At 36.9% G+C, this 21,940-nt stretch overlaps 1 pseudogene; it reads left to right on the plus strand.

Moving 5' to 3' along the window:
* Nucleotides 1-7,289: 7,289 nt before the first annotated feature.
* LOC149231644 (protein FREE1-like) overlaps nt 7,290-21,940 on the plus strand; it is a 160,556-nt pseudogene continuing 145,905 nt past the window's right edge.

Here is a 21,940-nt window from a genome sequence, read left to right on the forward strand (position 1 = left end):
CGTCTTCAAGCACTTGCACACTAAGTGGAAGAGGTAAGAAGTTTAGGAATCTAAGTGACATTTATAATGAAGGAATGAATTCCTTATTTGCCTTGTATTGTCATGTTGATGATCCTATTCATTTCGAAGATGCAATTAAAGATAAGAAATGGATAGAAGCTATGGATGAGGAGATGAAAGCCATAGAAAGAAACAAGACATGGGATTTGGTTGAGCTACCAAAAGGTAATGAAGTTATTGGAGTCAAATGGGTCTATAAGACCAAGAGCAATGCTGAAGGTAAAATTGAAAGACACAAGGCAAGGCTGGTTGTTAAGGGATACAAGCAGCAATATGGGAGAGATTATGAGGAAACTTTCGCACCGGTTGCAAGAATGGAAACCATGAGAGCAGGGCTATCCATAGCAGCGCAAAACAAATGGAAAGTTTACCAAATGGATGTGAAGTCGGCATTCCTAAATGAAGTATTAAATGAAGAGGTTTATATTGAGCAGCCTCTAGGCTATGAGAAGAAAGGCCAAGAACACAAGGTTTGCAGATTGAAGAAAGCTCTTTATGGGCTGAAGCAAGCGCCAAGAGCGTGGTACAGTAGAATAGATTCCTATCTACTGGAAAATGAATTTGACAAATGTGAGGGAGAACCCACTGTCTACATCAAAGAAAACGATGGTAAGATTTTAATAGTTGTCTTGTATGTTGATGATGTGATTTTTACAGGTAATGATGACTACCTCATTGAAAATTTTAAATCAGTCATGAAAGAAGAGTTTGAGATGACTGACATGGGTTTGCTGAGATACTTCTTAGGAATAGAAGTAGATCAAAATGAAAATGGAATTTTCATCTCTCAAGAAAGATATGTAAATGAAGTATTGGGCAGGTTTAATATGCAAGAGTGCAAAGTAGCAATCACTCCCACAGTAATGGGATTAAAACTCAGCAAAGAGGACAGCAGCAAGGATTTTGATCCTAGCTTGTACAAGAGCATAGTTGGCAGTCTTATGTATTTAACTGCAACTAGGCCGGACATAATGTATGCTGTTAGTTTAATTTCCAGATTCATGGAGAGGCCAAAAGAGGCACATTGGCAGGCAGCAAAAAGAATTCTGAGGTATGTCAGAGGTACTAAAACACTTGGAATATTATATACTACTTCAGAATGTTCAGATTTAGTTGGATATACTGATAGCGATTGGGCTGGAAGTGTGGATGATCGGAAAAGCACATCCGGTTATCTTTTTCACATGGGTTCAGGAGCCCTTTCATGGGCTTCCAAGAAACAGCCAATTGTGGCGTTGTCTACAGCAGAAGCAGAATACGTGGCAGCTACAGCAGCAACATGTCAAGCAGTGTGGATGAGAAGAATGTTAAGGAGCTTAGGCCAAGAGCAGGAAAAATCAACAGTGATTTATTGTGACAATAGCTCAGCTATTGCACTGTCCAAGAATTCTGTATTTCACAAAAGAACAAAACACATTGACACAAGGTTCCTTTATATCAGAGAATTGGTAAGCAATGGAGAAATTAGTTTACAACATTGCAGGACTCAGGAACAGGTAGCAGACATTTTGACAAAGCCTTTGGATCAGAAAAGCTTTGAATTTTTGAGGAAGTGTTTAGGTATGATTGAATGCCTGACAGTTGAAATTAAAGGGGAGTGTTGAAAATATAATTTCAACTGCGATAGAGTTGAGCCATGCAGGAGCATGAGGACAATAAACCATGCATTTCACAAAGGATCGGGAGAAAAATCGCTTCAAAATAAATTTGCAGGCTTAAAGATCCGCTTTAACCTCAGCCGTCAGATCTAACTGATCAACGGTCTAGATCGTATCGGCGTATCGGCAAGTCGGCATATCGGCGGGTTAGAGCATCGGAGGCAGGCGGCGGCAGCGATATGAAATATCCCCGATGAGCGATCGCCGATATCGCATCGGCGAAGTCGCAGCGGAGGACTTACAAAGTGGTTTTGTTATTGTGCGATGAGCGATCGCCGATATCGCATCGGCACATCGCTATCGGCAATGCCATAAGGTCGGGCCTTTAACATGAATTATGTAGCGATGCGATGGAGCGGACCCGACAATATTATAAATGGTTTTTGATAAATTTTCAAGTCCGCGCTCAGGGCATTTTTAATGTATTTCAAGTATATATATATATGATCGGAGGTATCGGCTCATAGTGCGATCGGCATATCGCAATCGGGGAAACCAATGGTGCATGGCTTTTCATATTTTGTGTGCTATGCGATGAAGCCCGGACCCGATAGAAAAGTGTTGCAAGCATTATACTCTGAAAGAAAAATGGGCAGGATTTCTCATTGGCACTGAGTCAGTTAAAGCAAGCATGGAGCAGTACAGCGCAGTAGGCGACTGCATTCAATTCATAGTATGGCCGAGAAGGAAGACATTGAATTTCTCAGCCATTGCAGTAAGCATGAAACTCAGTCGAGGACAAGAAGGACAACCTCGAGCAGTCCATAGCATGGGGCTCCATCCTTGTTCATTAACTCATTAAAACTTTGTTTTGTGTCATATAGAGGTGTAGTCCGCCGAGAGTGAGAGAAGGTGCAAAAGCGCAGCAGCGCAAGTGAATGTTTTTTGTAATACGCAGCAGCGTAGAATGAAATTTGAATATGAATGAATAGAGTAGCACTGTGTTTTTTTTGGTGAATCGCTCAGAGCAGAAGAGGAAGAATTTTGTATCAGGCTTCTCATTTTAATGAATACATATATTAGTTTATGGATGTAGTACTCTGTTCTGATAAATAATTCTTAGCTTTCCGCTGTGTGAAAGTCCTGGAGAGAAACAGAGCATTGTCTCTGTGTGCATTTTATATTGTGTTTTTGGGATTTTGACAGAAAAATCCCCAACAATAGCTTGAATACTCTTTGATATCTGAAGTCATTTGTTCATATTTGAGACTTATGGGGAAGGCAACTTCTTGTTAGCAATACAACGAGTTGGGTTGATGTTGTTGAAGATCAACATCATATAAATAGAAAGGCTTCCTTTGGAGTGTGGATTGACATCTTTAGTGGTCCACCTTTTTTGGAATTTGTAACATTCCAATGTATAGTTGAAGCCCTTATCTGAAAGATATTCCATTATTGGTATATTTTCTAGTGCGCAACTTCTGCAGGTAATGTACACTCCCTACGTTGCTACTCAAATGCCTGAACTTGCAAAAAAAACATTGAATGAAATGTAGTAAGAGGGTATACATTGTGTGTAAATGGAATATATAACCTCAAAATCAATATTGGTAGATCCTTTTGGTTTGTCGAATTCAGACATGAATTAGGATCTGTAGCACTTTGTATGCTCCATTAGTAAATGCATCCTCCATATCTGATTCCTTAAGACTAGGTCTACCATCTCGAGGAATGACTTGTTTGGTCAAGAAAGAGTTTGGTGGAAGATTTGAAACACTTCATTGTGATTTTCTTTTATTAGATCACTATTATCAATTTCATTCAACAAGCTAAAGCGGTGTAGTGAATTCCAAATTGTGATTATTCATGAAGTTCAACGTTTGAATAGTTGGACAATAGATGGTGTTGACTCGAGGCTTAATAAAATAGTGATTTGGTTTCCCTCGGATTAAGAGATATTGGTGCGGCTATAGGACGAGGTCTCTCATTCAAATCACTAGATAAAAAATCATTTCATCATGAGGTTTGAGGTTGAACATGGAGGTGTGAAGAATCTATGCATCAAGTCACAATCCTGTTGAAGATTGTTGAATAGTGCATTGAAATAGTGTGAGTTGAAATGAATTAAAACCCTGCACTGATTAGGCATATGGTGCATTTGGTGTGGTTAAATTTGATGTGTACATTGGCTACTCTGAGTTCATTTTAATCCATCCCAAAATCTTGTCTTCAAACACCTTGCTACGATTCCACCGAAATATGTTGCTTTTGCTTCATTGTGGTGCATTGAATCAACTATACCGTGGAATGTGTATGGTGTGTTGATTTATTTTTTTAAATATTCCTTACTGATTTTCTTTGCATTGGAGCCATGATATATATTATATGATGGCCATGTTTTTAGAGGATGACAAACATGTAAATCAACTTACAAACTGATCAATTGCGTAAACGTATCCCGCAATGTGATATGCTGCGTAATAAGATGTCAATTACTCAATACTATTTTGAACATGTCCCTTTTTCTATTTTGATTAATGCAATGTGCTCGTGTTAGCTATCTATGCATGGTGCCTCACGTGAATAAGTGCTCTTTGATTCGTTGTGTAAGCTTGAAAATGGCCAAACTTGATGATGTATTATATATGTTGAATACTCTAATACATTCCACTATAGATGAGATGGTAAGTATCAACAAGGACACTCTTTTTGGCATTAGAATCTGTCAGCAAAATGTACATGACAAAATTGGTTTTTTGTAGTTTGAATCTCAGTGACAACAAGAGGATCTATAATAGCGTAGTCATCATTCAAAACCTGTTTTTGTTCATAACAATCCCATTTTTTAGTCGCAAGTTGACTCCCATCAACATGCATAAAATAGTAAAGACATCAAAGTTGAGGTTGATCCATGAGCAGATTTGCATACAAGTGTGGAAATTCAACTTGCACTTCCCAAGCCAATGATTAGGCCTTGGGAAGAGCTTGCCGACAATAAGTGTAAAACAGGTCTTGGATATGACAAGGAGGTTTCTCTTCATACTTGATATTATTCAAAGCCCTTCCAATATCAAAGTGATGGATTTCTTCAGGATGATACATATTCACCTATTTCTTCTCCTCCTCCACAACAACATATTATGAAATACCAACATTGTGACAGAGTTGATCATGTGAAAGATCATTGTTTTTATGTTCACCCATGCAAGCATTGTGGTTAGCACACTCATTCTTTAAACATATGCTTAAGAAACAAGCCTCTTGGAAGAACAAAGGTTCACCTTGGATGGATCACTTCTTAGCAATGGGCTTCAACAACCAAGAAGATATTGCGGTCATATGTCAGATATTTTTCTAGAGTATTGAAAAGTCTTGCAGTTGAATTTTCCTCATCTTCTGACTTTGTATCTGACAGGGGGGAATTGATGTTCCTCTACAAGTCTCAAAGATACATCAAGCGATCTCGAGCCACAACCCAAACCTGCTGCTTGAGCCTACAGCCAAAGACAACCATACACAAATTTAGAGTTGTAACCAAAGACAAAGAAGCCCCTAATCATAGCTTTGGTTGGTGGCTTTCCTTAAAACGCCACAGGTTGCAAACCTCCTTTTTTTTTCAGGTTGAAGGGCTCCCTCTCCAAAGCATTAAGGAGAACTTCCTCTAGCATAAGAGTTCACCGTCTTGACATATTTTGAAGAGTTCGAGGAATTGCACTAAGTATTTCTTTGGTTGGTGACCTTCTTTAAACCACCATAAATTGTAGACCTCCCTTTTTTTAGGGTTAAGGTCTCCCTCTCCAAATCATTAAGGAGCACTTCCTCTAGTAGAAGACCTCAACTTCATTCCATATTTAGAATAGTTCTAGGAATTTCACTAAGTGTTCCAGTGTTGGTGGTCATCCTTAAACCACTGTTGGTTGAGACCTCGAGTTCTCCCACCTGATGCCATAGAGAACATTCACCCTAGTGCTGCCATGCATTTTTAACATTTTGTATTACTAGTCCCTTTTGGGACTCATACATACCCCTTTGGATTAGGGGGGGAATGTTGGACACCCAATCCACTAAGGGTTGGTGTGAAATGTAATCAATCACCAGAGTCCAAGAAACCACTTGCAATATGAAACCAAGGGTCATTGGACTTGTATAAATGTACATCATTGTGAGCTTGAGCCAACACTTGAACCTTTTGCTTAAGCCTATAGCCAAAGACAACGATTCCCAGATTTAGTGTTGTAACCAAAGACAAAGAAGCCCCTAAACATTCCTTAAACCACCGTTGGTTGCAGACCTCCCTTTTTCGAGGTTGAAGGTCTCCCTCTCCAAAGCATTAGGGAGCCACTTCCTCTAGCATAAGACTTCAACTTCTTGCCATATTTGGAAGAGTTATGGTAATCACACTGAGTGTTCCTTTGGTTAGTGGCCTTCCTTATACCACCATAAGTTGTAGGCCTCCCTTTTTTCAGGGCTAAGGTCTCCATTTTCAAAGCATTAAGGAGCACTTCCTCCAGTAGAAGACCTCAACATATTGCCATATTTAGAAGAGTTCCAGGAACTGCACTAAGCGTTCCAGTGTTAGTGGTCATCCTTAAACTATTGTTGGTTTAGACCTTGAGTTCTCCCACCTTATGCCATCATCTCAGAGAGAACATTCAACATAGTGTTGCCATGCATTTTTCACATTTTGTATTACAACTCCCTTTTGGGACTCATACATACCCTTTCAGATTAAGGGGAGGAATGTTGGACACCTAATCCACTAAGGGTTGGTGTGGAATGTGAACACTTACCAAAGTCCAAGAGACCACTTGGAATATGAAACCAAGGGTCATTGAACTTGTATAAATGTACATCATTGTGAATAGTAATGGATGGATTTAATGACCATTATTTTTGTCTATGTTTAAGAGAGACTTTTTGAAAAGTTTTACCATTTATTTTTTGATATAATCTGTCTATAATCTCGTAGGGATTCATTGAAATCACAAGTTTGACACATGAACTCTTCACAATGGAAGTACCTTAGAAGGGTTTTTAAAACCGCAATAAAAAAACCATTTTAACCAACACAAATCAAAATTATACTACAATTTTTTTTTATGAAATCCTACCCTCAAATCCATAAAACACTCCAAAAATTTTGAAATATAAACAACTCTTTTGAAAAAAAATAAAATAAAATAAAATAACTTCATGGAGATGGAGGCCATGATGAACGATTGAAGATCAAGAATCCAATGGAACCCAAATATTGGTGGGAAAGGGTGGACAACCGACACATTTTTATTATTAAAAAGGGTGGAGAACCGACATACTTTTATTGTTAATAATCGAAGATTCATTCATCAATCCACCGTATATAGGTTGGAAATAATCGTGTTCGAAATACAATTTGGTTTGGCATCACGACACTCGCCTTGGTTGGCACGAAATTCAATAGAAGTGTTGTGGTTTCGAAGGTGGAATTATTTGTACCTTAGCAGAGGCTACAGTTTTTACCCAATTCTCTGGTCTTCATTCGCTGGGATTTGAAGGCATTTGGTTTCGAGCTGTGTCATAGAGTCTGTCTCCAATTGTTCGGCACGTTTATTTGGAAAGGATCGACTAGTTGTGAATTTGGGCAGTCGAAGGATGCATTATCTAAGCAGAAGCTATTATAATGCAGAGCAATCCAACAGTGACAATCCATCATTTGATGGGGCTTCACCTCCTCCCTATGAAGAAGCAGCAGCTCCGGCGTATTACCCCCCGGCTCCCGAACCTGAGGTAGTCGCTACCCATGTTTGCGATCCGTCTAATTACAGCTACAATCACCCCCACAGTATCAATGCCAATTACCCAAACCAATTTCTTCAATACCCACCTCCCAATGCTTCGCAATTCACACTCCAATCGCCCATAGCTTCGCCCACTCCTCTGGATGTTAATGGTAACTATTTCTATAGTAGTAACCCCACTGCACCTCTTTATAACTCCGCTGCCGCTACCCAAAACCCTGCTTATGACCAGCGGTTTGCGTATCCCGGCCACAGAGGTTATGAAAGCCTAGGTTCCTGTCAGCCGCCTGGTTTTGATCAGAAATACTATGAGATCCCCATTGGAAAAGAACCAGATTATGACAAGAATGGTTTTGATGTTTACGATGATGGTTTTGGCGGTGAAGTTTATAAATACGATGGGGAGCGAGCCGAGCCATATGGTGCTCACGGCACAGGTACAGGTGCGGGTTCAAAAACCCTAGCAGCGTTTGATGATTATGGGAATTTGACAAAGATTACGAAGGCTGTTCCAAAGGCTGAAACGCAGGATGGAGGAAACGGTGTGCAGAAATTCAGGGTGAAGATACTTCCAGATTCGGGTTCTCAGTGTACCTTGGATGTACTTTTCCAGATTGGTCTGGATGGGCTTCGAATGATGGATCCAAGCTCAATAAAACATTAAGAACCTATCGGGTTGAGAATATTACGAAATGGGAGGTGAATGATCCCTCAATGTATACTTTCTGGGCAAAAAGTTCAGGTGATCTTAATTCCAGGAGGATAAGGTTACAATCAAACCGCTATACCACAAGTACAATTCTTGACACAGTGGCAGCTGCTTGTGTTCAGCTTCGAGAGATGGTGGATGACACAAATAATAGTGACAGAAACAAAACATCTGACCAACTCACAGAGAAAACATTGAAGAGATCTGTAGAAGAAAAACAACATTGGGTTCCTAATGAGGCTGTGACAAGTTGTAAAGTATGTGGGACAAATTTAGGAGCATTTGTCCGAAGGCATCATTGTAGAAACTGTGGTCATATATTTTGTGACAAGTGTACACAAGGGCGGGCTCCACTTACTGCAGACAAGGATGCTCAACCAGTTCGAGTCTGTTGGAATGCTAATTCCAACTGCAGGTCGCAACACAGTACAGGCGGATGTGGACAATATGGCAACACCAAAAACCACCGAACGAAACCACAAAACCGCCCAGAGCATATCGCACCACCATCCAACGAAAAGGAGTTTCCGTATTCTTGGCTCCGATGCGATTTGGTGAAGACATGTGGCTCTCACCTAATGTAATCAACTCTGACATATCGGAAGCTAAAGTTCCGTGACAAACGACCTTCCGATATTTTCTTCCACCGTCGGATTTACTCCATCGCTCTCCACCGTCGATCATCTAAAGTTGCACACCTGCATACGATCAACGTCAATTCAAGGTTTACGTGGAGTAAAAAAAAACAAGTCTAGTTGACCGCCACTCCTGTCTGCAAAAGAGTCAAATCAAATTTAAGAAAGTGGGTAAGCCATTTAAGTTTATACGGCATGCATTGTTTTGCTTTGGTATACACGTTATGTGTTATGTTTTAATGTATGGCATACACATTGAAAAATGTCAAGCCTTTTATTGTGTTGACCATATTTTTTGTAAAACGAGAGCGCGCGGAGGTTGTATAAAGAACAAGGAAAAGAATGTGGAGAGTGTGGTAACATTTGGCACACGGGAGGAAAAAGAACCTGGTTCGCTGCAGCGAAAAACAACCAGAGGAACAAAAAGGATGAGTGCATATGTTTGAAGTAAGTTTTTTTTATGTATGTTGACTAGTGTATTTCATATAACGCACAGTGCAACAAAAGGAACCAGGGAGGTGTAAAATTATTTTTACAGAAGGATGTGTAAAATTTTATTACACCATTAAATGAAAAAGGGAGCGCACGTGAAGCAGGGGAAGATATTGCACAATAGTGCATGGATTTTTTTTATGTATTGGATTTGCATTGAAATGCAAAAGAAAAGAGCGCACAGGTATTTTTGAAATTGTGAATCTAATGTAAAAGTTACTGCATATGTAAAAGTTTCTTTTAGAGCAGTATGTGAAAAATATTTTTACAGCAGTATGTGTAAAAATAGTTTTACACCAGTAAAGTAAAAAGGGGTTTTACAGCAGTAAACCCAGCACAGTAAACTCTCAGGTGAAAACAAAGTTTTGGAGAATGAAAGTAATTTTGGTAAATCCCTCTGAGTGAAAGAGGATGAATGTTGTTTCAGGCTTTATATTTTAATGAATAGAAAAGTTTTTATGACTGTGTAATGGACTGTTATGAGTATATTTGTTTTAAAGCTTCTATGTGCAAAAGATCCTGGAACAGTGGAAACAGAGCATTGCCCCTGTGGTGTTAGTTTTTGTTTGGTTTTGGTATTTTCCCAGTGAAAAATACCCAACAGTGGTATCAAAGCTAGTCTAGGCTCTTTGAAGACTGAAAGAAGCTGAAGGAAGGTGTGGTTGCAGCAGTCAAACTTCTCCAGCAGTGTGAAGTTTCAGCCAAAGGGATTCAGGTATTTCTTAAGTTTTTGTGTTACTGTTAAAGGAACAGTCAGTGATTTAAAAGAAAACACAGTCAAGTATTTAAAGCCTAGATAAGAATGGCAAGGTCAAAGAAGAAAGCCTCCAGGCCTGTTAAAAATGTGTCTCCCCCTTCTACTAAACTAGAAGGCAATCCATTAGAATACATTCTATTTGAAACCCCAAAGTTTGATGGAAACTTTGATGTATGGGAAATAATGATGAGGGCTTTCCTAATGTCTGAGGGGATTGAAGTCTGGGAGTCAGTGATTGATGACAGCAAGATGGATAAAGAATCCATGGAGTATGATGCACAAGCAGCAAAGACTATCTTGGATGGACTGCCTGATTCTGTGAAGAAGAATCTAGGAAAATACTCATCAGCAAAGGATATATGGGACAGACTGCATGCCCTTCATGCAAAGGGAGCACTGACCATGACAATGAGTCAAGAAGAACCCATCATAGAAGCTGAAAGTGAAAAGCTTGACCTCATCAAGCTTCAAGTAAAATAAAGGGATGAAGAGCTAGTCAAGCTTAAGAAGGAGCTTGACCAATGCAAGAGGAAACATCATGAAGAAGTCATATCCATGACAAATCAGCTGAACAAAGCAAAGAAGCAGGAAGATGCCTTGACAAGTCAACTTGAACAAAGGCACATGAAAGTGAATAAGCTTGTAGAAGAGATTGGACAGTACAAAGCAGAGGTCTCCTCCCTTAAGTCCGAACTAAAAGAAGCCAAGAAGCAGGCACAAGGAGCTGAAAAGAAAATGACGAGCAGTCAAGCAAAAGATGAAGAAATCTCCAAAATGAAGACAGAAATTATCTCCCTCAAAATAGTAGCAGCTGAAGCTACTCGTAGCAAGGAAGAAACTGAGGGACAACTAGCAAAGAAAAGTAATGAATGTGAAAAGTTAGAAGAAGAGATTGTCCTCCTCAGGAAGAAGGTTGACGGGATGAACAAGATCATGAAGAGCTCTCAAACTTTGGATGACATGCTCAGCTATCACAGATCTCCATTTGATAAATCAGTACTTGGGTATATAGGTGAACCCTCAAACAAGGATGAGGATGCTTTAAGCAAAGGAGATGTGAAGAAGCCAGAAAGAGATGGTGATGCTCCTAGTTCCAGCAAAGGCAAGGAGAAAAATGAAGGTTGCAATAGAAGAAATCCTGCTCCAAGCAGAAAACTAGCTCCAAGAAGAAATGTAGTTGATGTCAAAGAAGCAAGAGGCAATGGTGATCATCAAAGGATCTCAAGGCAGCAAGGCTTCAGAAGTACATCAAGGAAACCTCCATCTCCCAGGTACCAAAGTTCATTTTATGGTTATTGTTATGCTTGCTCAAACTTTGGTCATATGGCAAAAGACTGTAGAGCATTTCATAAAGATAAATGTTGTGGTCTTCGACAACCTCCAAGAAACAATTTTAGAAGAAATCATGAAATGTTATTCATGAACAATGTTGAATGTTTCAAGTGTCATAACATTGGGCATATGGCACGAGACTGTAACTTAACATGGGCTCCTATGCAAGCTAGACCCATGCAAAAGAAGAAAGTTACACAAGTATGGAGAAGGAAGGAAAGACAATCTGAAAACCCCTTGAACTCCCCAGTGGTTCTAAATTTGTTTTGAGAAGAGTCTGTCAAAAGAAGACCAGCATACACTAAAGGGGAGCTTGATTTTTTTTGTTGTTTGCTGAACTGTATTAACAGTCATTTGTTGATGGAGGATGTATTGCAGCACAGCAGTTGCAAATGAAATCTTTGTTAATCCCTCTGAAAGGTAATATGCAGCAGTGATAAAATCAACAATGTTTTTGCTTTGTTTTTATGCAATATGCACAGAAATGCATAAAGAAGAAAAGATGGCAGCGCTGAAATGTAAAGAGCAGCAGCGAGATAAGAGAAAAATGCAAAGCATGGAGACCCTCACAGCAGTGGGAAGTTAGAACATAAGACAGCAGTTTGGAAATTTTTTTTGGACCACGTGGATTAGAATGAACAGTAGTTTAAATTTTTTTTGTGATGCACATGCATTGAAATGCATAGCAATGGAATGTAGTTTTCCTTTTATATAAAGTGAGAGAATATACTCACAGCAGAGTGAGTATAATACACAGCAGATGGAAATGTTTTGTATTGGGAATGAAAATGCAAAGCAGTGAGAAGAAAATGAGAAGAAGGCAAAACGCGGCAGAGCGTAAATGCCCAGTGGCTGAGAATGCAATGAAATTTTTCACACAGCAGTGAAAAATGTAATATTATTTTGTATGCAATGCAACATGCACAGTAATGCCTAAAGAAAAACATGGACAGTAGATTTTTAGTGCACATGGGTGAATGAGAATGTGTGTGGCAGCAAAAAATCGAAAAGGAATTGCACAACAGTGCATTGTGTAATTAAAAAAATGAAGACTAAGATTGTGTGAAGCAAGGGTGCATGAGAAAAGGCAGCAACCTGTGTTATTTTTTTGTGGAGAATGAAGTGCCAAGAGTTAGTGTATGGGCATACAGCAGTATGATGAAACAAAAGGCAGCCACAGTGCAAATTGCAGAGGCAACGCAGCAGCAAATAAAAAGCCCAGGGATGACAGTCTATGGTTATGGGTATGGACAACAGTGAATATGAAAAATGCAGCAGCAAGAAGTTATGGACAGCAGCATGATGGCAAGAAGGAGAAGCACACAGAAATGCAAATGTGAAAAATGCAGCAGCAAGAAGTTTTGAACAGCAGCACATGCAAAAGAAATTTTCCTTACAGCAGTAAAGGTAAATGTAATGAATTTGTTGTTCATTGAACTGAAATGCAATATATGCAACAGCAGTGAGTGTAAGAAATGTTTACACACAGCAGTGTAAACTTGTAAATTGGGACAGTGTAATTGTTCCAGAAAAGACAGAGTATTTTATCTTTGAAAAGTGCACAAGAAGTGCAAGTGTAGACACAGCTGTGTGGGATAGACACAGTAAAAAAGATGGCACAACAGTGCAGCAGAGAATATGCAGCAGCATAAAAGAACAATGTAATGAGTTTGCACACACAGCAGTGCAATGATTGTTTGTTTTGGAACTGCATTTGAAGCAGTCATTTGGTGAAACCCTCTGTTAAAGAGGAAGGTGCTTTTCAGCACATTGTCATTAGTGAATCCCTCAGTTGAGAGGAAGATGCTTTTTAGCATACACATGGTAAATCCCTCTATCAAGAGGATGATGCTTTTCAGCATAGTCACAGGTGAATTCCTCTGTCATGAGGAAGGTGCTCTTAAGCACAGTTTCAGGTTAATCCCTCTATTAAGAGGAAGACTATCTTGTTGTTTGTGGAACTGCATCAGAAGCAGTTGGTGAATCCCTCTATGTGAGGAAGTGTCTGGGTATGACTGAATGCCCAGCAGTTGAAATTAAAGGGGAGTGTTGAAATGCTAATTCCAACTGCAGGTCGCAACACAGTACAGGCGGATGTGGACAATATGGCAACACCAAAAACCACCGAACGAAACCACAAAACCGCCCAGAGCATATCGCACCACCATCCAGCGAAAAGGAGTTTCCGTATTCTTGGCTCCGATGCGATTTGGTGAAGACATGTGGCTCTCACCTGACGTAATCAACTCTGACATATCGGAAGCTAAAGTTCCGTGACAAACGACCTTCCGATATTTTCTTCCACCGTCGGATTTACTCCATCGCTCTCCACCGTCGATCATCCAAAGCTGCCTCCACCGTCGATCATCCAAAGCTGCACACCTGCATACGATCAACGTCAATTCAAGGTTTACGTGGAGTAAAGAAAAACAAGTCTGGTTGACCGCCGCTCCTGTCTGCAAAAGAGTCAAATCAAATTTAAGAAAGTGGGTAAGCCATTTAAGTTTTTCTTATACGGCATGTATTGTTTTGCTTTGGTATACACGTTATGTGTTATATTTTAATGTATGGCATACACATTGAAAAAGGTTAAGCCTTTTATTGTGTTGACCATATTTTTTGTAAAATGAGAGCGCATGGAGGTTGTATAAAGAACAAGGAAAAGAATGTTGAGAGTGTGGTAACATTTGGCACACAAGAGAAAAAAAAAAGGAACCTGGTTCGCTGCAGCGAAAAACAACCAGAGGAACAAAAAAAGGGATGAGTGCATATGTTTGAAGTAAGTTTCTTTTATGTATGTTGACTAGTGTATTTCATATAACGCACAGTGCAACAAAAGGAACCAGGGAGGTGTAAAATTATTTTTACAGAAGGATGTATAAAATTTTATTACACCATTAAATGAAAAAGGGAGCGCACGTGAAGCAGGGAAGATATTGCACAGCAGTGCATGAATTTTTTTTATGTATTGGATTTGCATTGAAATGCAAAAGAAAAGAGCGCACAGGTATTTTTGAAATTGTGAATCTAATGTAAAAGTTACTGCATATGTAAAAGTTTGTTTTAGAGTAGTATGTGAAAAATATTTTTACAGCAGTATGTGTAAAAATAGTTTTACACCAGTAAAGTAAAAAGGGGTTTTACAGCAGTAAACCCAGCACAGTAAACTCTCAGGTGAAAACAGAGTTTTGGAGAATGAAAGTAATTTTGGTAAATCCCTTTGAGTGAAAGAGGATGAATGTTGTTTCAGGCTTTATATTTTAATGAATAGAAAAGTTTTTATGGCTGTGTAATGGACTGTTATGAGTATATTTGTTTTAAAGCTTCTCTGTGCAAAAGATCCTGGAACAGTGGAAACAGAGCATTGCCCCTGTGGTGTTAGTTTTTGTTTGGTTTTGGTATTTTCCTAGTGAAAAATACCCAACAGAGTTGTGACAAATGTTTGGCAGAAGTTCTTACACAAAGGTTGACTGCTACGAAGAAGACAAGAAGCAAAGCCAGTGCGCAACGAAGTCATGATGATCTTGTGGAAAGGCTTATGGAGGAAATGGGGAGAAATCGCAAGGAAAGCTCTGATACTGCTATGGGTTCATCCCCACATCCGTCTAGTCAGTTTACTTCTGATGGAACAAGGATACGAGAGGTTGCCTGTCCTACTTGCACGGTTCACTTGCAGGTTCAAGTGCCAAGCTCTGGAACAGAAATAGTCGAGTGTGGTGTATGCCAACACCTTTTTCTTGTCAGTGACAGTTGTTAGTTGAATTTATCTAATGATATATTTTTGGTGTATATAATTTTTTTGGATTGTAATAATATCGAAAATGCATTATATTTTTTATAATAGCGCAGAATTTTGCCACGAGGGTGAATCACATGTTGAATTGGTTAGTTTCCTCTTACATTCTCTTTCCATTTCACTCGGTGGAAATGGTCTACATTTCAAAGTGTCTATTCATTTCAAAGTGGCTACATTTCAAATTGTCTATTCATTTGAAATTCAAATTTCACCTTTATTTGATGCGCCTCTATTTTGGACTGTCTTTCTTGTTATTCGCCCAATAAAAGCCTAGGTTTTATAAAATGCAACAAAACTGCTTCCCGAAAAACAATGTTAACACTTTTTCAGAGTGGTTCTCTTTGGCTCATGAAACTTATGGTTTACCACATTCACAGGTTATTCGTGTTGTGTTTATTATTAAATGTATTAGCACATTGCTCTTACACGAGGGCTGAACAATAATAAAGTTGAATAATGCATTAAATCCATTTTTCCTTTTATAGTTTTTCGATTTTAATTGATGTGTCAGATGTTGAATTTGTTAGTTTCCTCTTACATTCTCTTTCCATTTAACTCGGTGGAAATTGTCTACATTTCAAAGTGTCTATTTATTTCAAACTGGCCACATTTCAAATTGTCTATTCATTTGAAATTCAAATTTCACCTTTATTTGATGCGCCTCTATTTTGGACTCTTTCTTTTTGACCCAGCTGCATGCTTCGACGAAATAGAAGAAATGGGCAACAGTTATATGTCAATGGTGTTTGTGTACGGCCTTATTTCACGCATAGTGTGAAAAGTCAACTAGAATGCTCCCTGTCTCCTATTTGCAGGGATAGCTCGATTGGGAGAGAGTCAGAATGATCATACGTGCTCGTTTTCTTTTGGTGACATAGTCTACCTCACTCGGTGATTTGGGTTACATAATCTACTTTAAGTTGTGATTTTACATGAGTGTGTTTGGTGGGGTGATTCATTTTTATTTTGCATCATCTAGTTTACTTTAGTTTTATTTATTTATATATGTAAAATTAAGCAAATGAATGATTATAATAATATTTTTAGTTATGGAATTTTATGGAGACTTTTATTTTATAAATAAAATTTTATTAAAATATCAAAAGTTAATATTATGGCTTATCAATACCATACACTGAAAAAAAACCAAAATTCGTTTAATATGAAATTTATTTAAATGATTTTTTTTTAATTAATAAATTTAATTAAAGGAGAAATAAATATATAAATATTCTAGAATTAAATATCAATCTTTAATTCGTGTGTACTATTTTACACATGATTGTAGACATAATTAATTGTTATAGATGCATTAGTTAATATTATTTATTAATAATATTTAACTAATGGATATTATTTCCACTCATTACAAATATATTCATAATGTATATCATTACTAGTACAATCACATTAAAAATATTAATGTGGTTGATATAGCCGAAGGCTTCATAAATATAACAAAAAAAACTAATCCAACATGAAGATGTATAAAAAGGTTATGGGTCAATATTAACTTGACAAAAAAAAGAATTACACATCTCATTGTGAAATAGACCATTTTGCTAAATAAAATTTGCTTATATATAAATGAATGTTATAAATAATAATGAGGAACTTATCATGAAGGAACTTATTAGAATTGGAGTAATCTCAAATCCATAGGAAATTGGTGGGTGAGAAGCCACTTGGCACAAATCTAATTTTTTAAATTTATTAAAAGTCAATCCAACCTAACAAATTCTGTAACACACTACAATTCTTGATAAACATTCAGAATAAAGATATGCTGATTATATTCCCTTGAGAATCAATCTAGGTTGTCAATTAAAAATATAAAAAAAGTCAAGAGATCCTCATCCACGTTAAGTTGAAATGAGAAGCATTCGACAATAAATACAGAAAGTAGAAAGACAAAATTGAAGAATGGATGCAACTCTCTAGCGAGAGTTCACCTTAGCCAAATTGCTTCACATGTAGCAATACACAAAACATTTTACTGGGCCTTAGTGGATAACAAAGAGACAATTGGCTCTCTCTCATTTCTCCAAGCCACAATCGAAGGCTAAATGAATAACCTAAAGTTGATTTTTTATCATCAAAATTTCCGACCCAATCTAAATCAGAATAACTTTCCAAATCAACATTAAAGTCATAAGTATATTTCATACCAAAGTTTACCATTCCTTTTAGATACCAAAGAACCCACTTCATTTCTCCCCAATGGCTTTCAAGAGGTTTGACCATGAATTGACTTAGATTATTGACATAATATGTTATATCTAGCTTGGTTGTAATTAGATTGTTTAGACTTCCCATAAGAAAATGATATAGTGTACCATCAACCTCTCTTGTCCCATCATTATTGCAAAGTTTGGCATTATGTTCTAATGGTATTGATATTGCCCCACATTGGTATATTTTGAATCTATTTAGTAACCCCCTAGTATACTTACTCCATGTAACCATTGTCTCAAGACATAAGAAATAGTGCATTTCACCACGGCCTTTCTCTCAAACTCCTCTGACATTTGACCTTTAACTTCATCAATTAGCTTAGAAACATTCCTTTTTATAATAATATCAACAACGTAAACTTTGAAATGGGAACTACAAATTCAAAACAGGAACTCTAGCCAAAAAACCCCAAAAAAACATGTAATACAATGCTATAAACGAAAAGAGTGTAGTCTAGAATGATGGTTTTTATAGTGTTAATTTTCAACATATTTAAAAAATGGCAGTAAAACCAATTTTTTTTGTACAAAATAAATGAAAAAGCACACTAATGTTTTTGGTAGAATAACATTTTTCTTTTTGAGGTATAATTTCAATATTTTTTAGTAATGACGATAAAGAGAAAATAATGGGATCTGAAACACATTAAAATTCCATCAGTTTTCATCCATGTTGTTAAACATATATTAACATGACACTAAAGATCACTAAAATTCTAATTGTTTTCAATCATAACATTAAAGATTAAAAAAAATGATTTTTTTTAACCATAGATTTAAAAAACACTAAGTTTTCAACACATTTAAACCATGACGTTATGAACAAATTACATGACTAAATTCATCAAAATGTCAATACTTGTAGATTGAATGAAGCATAAATTATATCTCTAAGTTATTGTTGCATTGTGGATATTATAAACAATAAAACTCATCATAATTAAAACATATAATCCAACAAACATAAAAATGACTCATAACTTCATTTAACATCATAAGGAAATCAAAATTTTTGTTTCAAGATATGATGCAAACATCAGTTATATAAATTGTCTTAAACAATTATTCAAAATCACTCATATTTTCTTGCACACCATCAGAATTAACATCTTCATATGAATGAATGGATGCAGATAAAGGTGTTCCATATTCTTCTCTTTCATCAACTAGTGCCCCATCTGAGTCCACATGCATGCCCACCATTTCAAGTTTCAAAATATTCTTCTAGATCTACCACTGGGTTCATCATACTCCCATCTCAACGTTGTTTCTTTTGGTAACAACCTCTTCAGAATATCTATCGTCTTGAAGTGAAGAGTTTCTCTCTTTGTTAAATTGAAGTCATGAACAAGTATGTCAACATCCTCCAATTTGAAGAGGTTTTTGCAATGGCAATTTATATTTGTACGCTTCCTTTTTCTCTTTCCACCATCAACTACCATCTCTGGCTTGCACACACCATTAAATGAGTGTGCATTTGTGGCATACCAATGTACTTCAACACCTGCAACATCTTCATTTTCTGTTTAGCAACCCAGAATGGATAGCCATCGACATATCCATATGCTAGCACTGCGATCATGAAACCTTCCTTAATACCCTGTACTGAACCCCTATAAAGGTCTTCCATGGCTTCGCATTGTCCATGAGACCTTTTGGAACCAATATACATTTCTCTTTCCTGTACTTGTGAACAATTAATAATACCTTGAGATTGTTGTTGTTCAACAATGTTTCTTTCATCATGTTCATTTGATACATTTTTTTCTCCGTTTGTTGTTCTTGAAATGACATCAGTTTGGTTATTAAAAAAAGACTCCCACCAAACTGAATCAACAATATCAAAGCACTAATATGTATATATAATACATTTTTCAATTTCTTCCAAGCAATCAAAATAATTTATATCTCTATTTTGCCTACGTGCATTATGAACTTCAGCAATTGATTGTAATAAAAATATATTTGACTCAAATATTGGATGATCTGGAATGAACTTAAAAAATTCAAAACCTGATGATGATGACCATTGTGCAGTAGTTAAATACTTCATGAACCATATTAGTGTTTTCCCATCATTTTTTTTTATACGAAATTGACATTGGAAGCTAATGTCATTAAGTTGTTTAATGCATTTCTCCTCACCATGTGATCCCACCATAAACCTTTGCATGTCAACAATTTCTTCCAACACATCAAAAATAGGCTCTAGCATGTATGATTTCTTAATACATTCAATTAATGATAGCAAGCTCCCAACATCCTTCCTCCTCAATGTCACTGAAAAATGACTGAACATCTGATTAATATGGTCATGAGTGTGCCCAACACGAAGGAAACCAACATGTACCTTCTGAAAAATTCTCAATTCAACAAGCATGTTTAGATATTCAAAAACAATTTTATTTTTTTCATGACAAGTGTTTTCCAATTGTAGATGCAAAACTTCAGGAAGATTACCAGACGAGTGAGAAAGAATATCATGAATTATGGTTCTTGTTATATTTTCATCATTATGAATATTTGGAGTTGTGAAGTATACCCTTGGCAACATTTTACCATTGAAGACCATACAACCGACCAAGTGATATTGAATAAAATTTTCCTCCTATAAATTTTTGGGTGTGCAAACAAAATGCTGTAGAACTGTTTTCTTCTGGTCCATACCATCAATTATCAAACACAAATATTTATTTCGATTATCATAACACTTCTTTTGATGCTTGTACAACTCTTTCCTTTCACTTGTTTGTTGTTCACGATGCTCTTGAAGCGCTTTAACAATGGAATCTACACAACATAAAAGAAAGTCATTAATGAATACATTTTCATGGTTGATGATTATACAATTTTAAAAATTAATGTTTTGAATGATTACCTCTTTCTACCCCTTCACATTTGTTCCTTTTTTATTTAAGAAAAACATATGTATTGCAAACTCCCATCCTTGTCTTCTTAGGAATGCAAACATTGTTGAATTCTTTCTTCCATATATTCAAAAAATATTGATATGTAATAAATCGACCATCTCCTTCAACACCTTCTGCATATTCTTTGTATAAGTTGTATATTTCTCATCTTGACAAATTATCTGGAATATGTATTGTCTCTCTATTTGGCATACACTCTCCATGCTTTGAAAATAAGTCTTTCATCCACGACATTACGGTATTTGATGATGGCCCAAACTGTCGCTTATGACGTACTTCTGAATAAAATGTGGGATCCTTTTCCAAATATTCATGGATTCTTGACATAAAAAAATTACCCATTGAATGAAAGATTTTGAAAGCCTTTCAATAGATAAATAAAGACCCAATATGATAATGATAACCTGATAATGTAGATTCCATGCACCCCACTCAATAGGAATTTTGCATGCTTTTATTCATTGACAAATATCTCTTCCTTCTCTCCAATGAAAACTTGAAATACATATGTTTCAAGCAATCCTTTTGAAAACGTTCACTTGAAATGAGAACACTGATAAAACTTCTTTTTGTGAGATAATCTGCTTTACCCCTTGTATAACTAGAACATCTTGGATTGATACGAAAAGGTCTACTCCTACTCCTCGATACAATATTTGCTGGCAACATCTCCATCATTGGATCATCATCTGTATAAGCATTTTCATCATCATTAGGAGGAATATTATCCTCACTATGATCATATGTGCTTTTGAAATTCTGACTTGGAGGATATTATTCATATTTCCCTTCATCAGTGCTACCCTCATAGTCCATAGAATTAGGACTAAATGGAAAATTTGACTCGATGTTTATTGGATACTCTTCATCATGTGCATTGTCAATGTTTCTGTCATAGCCCATAGGATTAGGACTACGTGAAAAATGTGACTCTTTACTTACTGGAAATTCTTCATCCTAGCCTTCGTCACTGCTGCTCTCATAGTCCTTAGGATTATGACTAAGTGCTTCATCCTGCCCTTTGTCACTACTGATCTCATAGTCCTTAGGGTTAGGACTAGGTGGGAAATGTGACTCTCTATTTATTGGAAATTCATCATCTTGCCCTTCGTTGCTACTGCTATCATAGTCATTAAGATTAGGACTAAGTGGAAAATGTGACTCTCGCTTTATTGGAAATTCTTCATCCCGGCCTTCATCATTGTTGCTCTCATAGTCCATAGGATTGGGACTAAGTGGTAACTATGACTCTTGATTTATTGGAAATTCTTCATCTTGACCTTCATCACTACTGCTCTTATAGTCCATAGGATTTGGACTAACTGGAAACTATGACTCTCGATTTATTGGAAATTCTTCATCCTAACCTTCATCACTGATGCTCTCATAGTCCATATGATTAGGAATGAGTGGAAATTGTGACTCTCGATTTATTGAAGTGGAATTTGAAAAGTTAGAAATTTAGTCATGTAAATTTTACTTTCCATATAATTTTTGCATATAATCTTTGTTCAAGGAGTAGATTTGTTATTTAATCTAAAGAATTATTGATTCAACATATATATATATATCTAATGAATCATTGCAAGTTGATAGTGATATTGCAGAAAGCGGGGTTAT

The sequence above is a fragment of the Pinus tabuliformis genome, chromosome J, assembly GCF_031772625.1.
Source record: "Pinus tabuliformis cultivar Carrire ecotype Pingquan chromosome J, CPIR1, whole genome shotgun sequence".
NCBI classification, from domain to species: domain Eukaryota; kingdom Viridiplantae; phylum Streptophyta; class Pinopsida; order Pinales; family Pinaceae; genus Pinus; species Pinus tabuliformis.